The sequence below is a fragment of the Oryzias latipes genome, chromosome 16 (assembly GCF_053564925.1).
Source record: "Oryzias latipes strain Hd-rR chromosome 16, Olatipes_Hd-rR_3.1".
In the NCBI taxonomy this organism is placed as follows: domain Eukaryota; kingdom Metazoa; phylum Chordata; class Actinopteri; order Beloniformes; family Adrianichthyidae; genus Oryzias; species Oryzias latipes.
Window position 1 is genome coordinate 26,833,746 of NC_136252.1, and position 4,906 is coordinate 26,838,651.

The 4,906-nt window shown below is 42.4% G+C and overlaps 1 long non-coding RNA gene across 2 annotated transcripts; it reads right to left on the reverse strand.

Annotated features, from left to right (window-relative positions):
* Positions 1–1,993: 1,993 nt before the first annotated feature.
* Positions 1,994–4,599, reverse strand: LOC111948988 (uncharacterized). 2 transcript variants are annotated; one of them, XR_013648075.1, is made up of 4 exons: positions 4,482–4,599; positions 3,719–3,783; positions 3,363–3,425; positions 1,994–2,129 (listed from the first exon to the last, which is right to left on the reverse strand). It is a non-coding gene; the product is annotated as an uncharacterized LOC111948988 (long non-coding RNA). The 2 variants fall into 2 exon arrangements; XR_013648074.1 differs by lacking the exon at positions 4,482–4,599 and having other exon boundaries at positions 3,719–3,848.
* Positions 4,600–4,906: the final 307 nt, after the last annotated feature.

Below are 4,906 nucleotides of genomic sequence, written 5' to 3' on the forward strand. Positions count from 1 at the left end.
TCATTAGTTGGGAAATAAAATGAAAAAAGCAAAAAAACGAATAGCAGTTATATAAGAACGAAAAATGTGTAAATACCCCCCCCCCCCGACGATGTCATCGTCCATCCCGATGGTTGACAGCAAACATCGTCAACGGCCAATTTAAGGGACATCGCCCAACCCTAAGTGGGAGTGACTGGTTCAATTCCCGACTTGTTAACAAACCTTGCTATTAAAGCTGACTCTGCGTGAAGATCCTACATGGACCAGAATCCCTGCTCTGATGCAGATGGAGTAGTGTGGCGGCAGTGTCTCTGTGCTTCCAGTGAGAATGTGCTGGTTCAATTCCCAGTTAGAACAAGGGTCCCTTAGGAAGTAGATGTCATAGTCTGTGTCTTTAAACCTGATTGTTGATTTTTGAAACATGTGGAGCGTGTTCAGCTCAAAGGAACAAAGCAACATAGTTCTGCTGTAGACAGATTAGCACAGTGGGAGTGTCTCTGTCCTTGAAGCAGGAGAGTGCAGGTTCAAGTCCTGGCTAGTTGCATCACAACTCATGCTTGGGGTGAGGAAGAGTCAGGGGATGTCTGGGAAAGGGGGTGGCTTCATCTTTAGTCTGGTTCACGATCAAGGAGATCAACATACTTCCGTGCTATAAGATAGGTGATGAAGGTTGATATTAGAGCTACAGCTAACTGGTTATTAGATTAGCTAGGTACTTCTAATACCTAGAAGCAGCAACTAGATCATGATAGTACCTTCATGCTACAAACACTACATTATGGTACTATATATACTTTCTAACTCTAAAAGTTGGTGTTCATATTATTAATTATGTGTACATGTATGCAGCTAAAAAAAAAAAATCTTAAATCTTGCTCGTATAAACTAATTAGTTTTACTCTACACCCCATCCCTCACCTGCTTGCCACCTCCAGGTGTTGCTCTACCTGTATTGCATCTACGGTACGCAGACCCTCCACACATCCAAGCTGCATTCTGCATGGATCTATCTAAATGCACATCTTCTGGGATCCTCTTCTCCTGGTCTTCCTTCCTCAGGGTGGGGGGGGCAAAGATGAAGCCCCCTTTCCCTGGCGTCCTGACTCCTCCTAGCCGCAGCTTGAATTGTGAGGCGACTGAACACCTCGATGTTCCTGACTGGGACTTGAACCTGCGCTCTCCCGCTTCAAGGACAGAAACACTCCCACTGTGCTAATCTGTCTACAGCAGAACTGGGTTGCTTTGTTCCTTTGAGCTGATGACTGTCAAGGAGCGGCAAAAACCGACAACAAAAAAACTGAGACGGGGAATTGAACCAGCGCTTCTCTGCTTTGGAGAGCAAGTCAGTTCCATCGCACTATTCTGTACATCAGTCAGCACTTTGTCGATCACCATTTTTCCTCCATCTGGTGCTTTCTGGGATTTAAACCAGCACCTTCTTGCTCTACTGTCTCCATAGCAGCAGCTCTGGTTCCTTTCATCTCCATCAGTGGAACCTTGCAGCTGAAGTTTGATTTTTTTAAATCATTTTATCATGTTCTTTTTGTGTTACTTTACATGCTGTGGGGGGAAGGTGCTAATGAGAATGCGCACTGAGACTGCTGCGAGTTCTGGCCGAGGGGGAAAAACATAGAAGAAACTTGTGAATTTTTGTTTTCTGTTAACCAAGATTAAAAGAGATTGACTCAGCATCCAAGCGTGGTCTTTTATTCACTGGAACACAACGCAGAGCAGAAAACTCCACCCAGTTACAGCAGGACCGCACCGCAGTGCAGTTACCAACCTGCTAACAGGTTATGGCCCCAGGAGACGCCTGAGACTATAAAGTGTGTTTTCCACTTTTGTGAGGAAGTTGACACCGTGAGCAGACGAACAGCTGATACAAGCCGCTGGTCCCGGCTTCTGTTCGACGGAGAAGAGAAGAACTATGACCTATGGGAAACCAAGTTCTTGGGTCACCTTCGACTACAAGGATTGAAAGACGCCATTCTGAATGCGCCTGACCCTGATGATGACGATGAGGATCCAGCTAAAAATGCGGAGGCATGTGCTGAACTGATCCAGTTTCTGGATGACAAGAGCCTGTCACTGGTGATGCGTGAGGCAGCAGATGACGGCCGCAAGGCGCTACAGATCCTGAGAGACACCTACCAAAATAAAGGAAAGCCTCGTATCATCAGTCTTCATACAGAACTGACTTCACTGAAAAAGCCGGAAAATGAAAGCGTGACAGAATATTTAATCGGCGCTGAGACAGCGATCACGGCCTTGAGAAACGCCGGTGAAACCCTGAGCGATGGTCTGCTTGTTGACATGGTCCTGAAGGGGCTACCTGAGTCATTCCAACCATTTGCAATCCATGTGACACAACAGGATGACACCATGTCATTTGCAAAGTTTAAAACAAAGCTACTGAGCTGTGAGGACACTGAAAAGATGCACCCGACCGCAGCCGGTGACAACGTGATGAATGCCCGCGTGCACCAGAGGGAGACCTGCCAGCCCAGGTGAGCGAGGAGCAGAGAAGGCGACAAAGGACTTTGTATGCTTCAGATGCGGCCTGTAGGGACACCTGGCCAGAACCTGCCAGCGCAAACTGTGGTGCAGCTTGTGCAAAAGCAGCACGCACCGGGACAGCACCTGCAGACGCAGACAGCACCTGCAGACGCAAACAGCGCAGAGGACGAGACGACGCACACAAAGCCGGCAGCGAGACGATAAACCAGGAGAAGGAGTTCGCTTTCCGAGTGAGCGAGGGAGAAGACATTAGATGGTCGACTGTGGAGCAACTTCACATATCATCCCTGATCACAGGAAGTTCAGACGTTTTGATGAGAACTTCCAGGCTGGACCACACTGTGTGGTGTGGTCTGGCTGACGGCACAAGGTCTGTCTGATTGACAGCAGAGGCAAATTTAATTTGTGGGCCCTCTAACTGATGAGCAGCACCAACAAAATGCAACTGTTATTGTAATATAAATGAGATGTCTCTATTAATACATTTTGTGAATGTATTATTGTTGCTGCTGAAGAACTGAATACAGTTTATTGCTTGCATGTTGGATGCACATTTAGTGGTGCCAAAAAAAATTAAAAGTGAAAAGAAAAAAATATGAATGAAAAATGTATATAGATATATATTTTTTAATGTAACATTAGGCACTCAACAAATGACATTCACAAAACTCCAACTCATTAAAAACAACAACTTAATAGAAAATCAAATAACAATAAAACAATCCAAAATAAAGAACACAACAGCTCAATGATGGGGATTTTGGAAAGTCAGCGTCTTTATCCGTCTGAAAAGGACCTCTTTGCACCAAATCCATTCATACTGGATCAGAGAGTGGTTGGCCGTTCAGCTGGACCAAACTTACCAGCAGCAGCATCAACGTTTTCCCTTTCAACAGAAGATGTGGTGACAGGAGTTTCTTCTGCAGCTAAAAAACAAGAATTTTTAGTATACAATAATCACTGATAAAGCTAATAAAATAAGAATACTAATAATAGTTTACTGGCTCATTTAAAATCTGTGTGCAGGTTTTTCACAATTTCATGATCGTTTTATATATTTATGAGAGATTGATTGTTTGATTGTATATTTGTATGAGGTCACATTTGTTTATTTAAATATGAACAATTTGGGACTTCATTCTCTTCAGCTGCTGTTTATGAAAAAAGGGGTTATTCAGACACTGTTTTTTTTAAATACTTTACATGCTATTAAAGTTACCTGAGATGACATCTTCAGTGATGTCAGGAACATCTTGGGATGTGGACGCTGCACCACCTCCAATACTTTTTGAGAGCAGAAGAAACTGTTGGCTGGGAAGAAACTGTGCAAAACATCCTCATTATGTAAAACCAAAACTGCAAAATACAAATAAGAAATAAATGTACCCATTTATAAATAATAAATGTGAACACTAATTTGAGTAGAAATGGAAATATTACCATTTATGCACTCCTTTATTATTATTTTGTATATTCATAATTTTAAAATTAGTACATTTATTTTTTTCGTCATTTATAAATGAGAAAATGTTTTTCCTGTTTGTATTTGGCAGTTTTGATTCTCCATATTTCATGCTAATGCAAGATTTTAAGACACACTCATTGTTGTAAAAGTCAGACTACCTGACTGTCTATAACAGATAAACAGCAGTTTTTATACTGACACAACCGGAAAATGCAGATCGCACTAAATATGTGTTAGCAAAATAATTAACCAATACGATAACGTGAGTTAAAACATTATCAGATACCGTTGTCATTATTTACTTTTCTCTGCTCTCCGCCGTTTTGGAAGGTCATGTGTCTGACCTCATCTTGGAAACTTGGGTATCAGAATTATTTTCTAGTTTTCCATTGGAAATTACGACAAACGGGATAGTTTTGTGCAATCTTCACCTCGGATTGATTAGTATTTTACGTAAATCGTGTAGCTGCACAGAAAGGCAGGAGAAGAATCCGGCCCCAACATCCTCCAAACCTACCTTGTGACTGATGTTTAAATTCTTCATCTTTTTTCAGCTCCTGATGGATAAAGTCTCTTTGGCATAAAGTTCTCTTGTTGTCGCGTTGATCAACGTGACAAAATGCGCTAGTTTTTTTTCTTTTTCCCAACTTTATTGAAACAAAATGCGCTCGTAAATGTACACTGCGCCAGGCTCAGATGAAATGATGTTGACCAATCGTTGCTAAGAGTGGCGTAACGTCATCATTTGGGTTGCCAGATTGGTTAAGGTTTGTTGAAAGGTGCCATCATTAAAGTGCAGCCAACTTTCTTTTGCAGAACATTCAGTGGCCCAGAAGGGTCACAACACAACACATTAACTTTACACACAACACATTAACTTAACACACAACACATTAACTCACAACACAACACAATAACTCATGGCCCAGAAGGGTCACAACA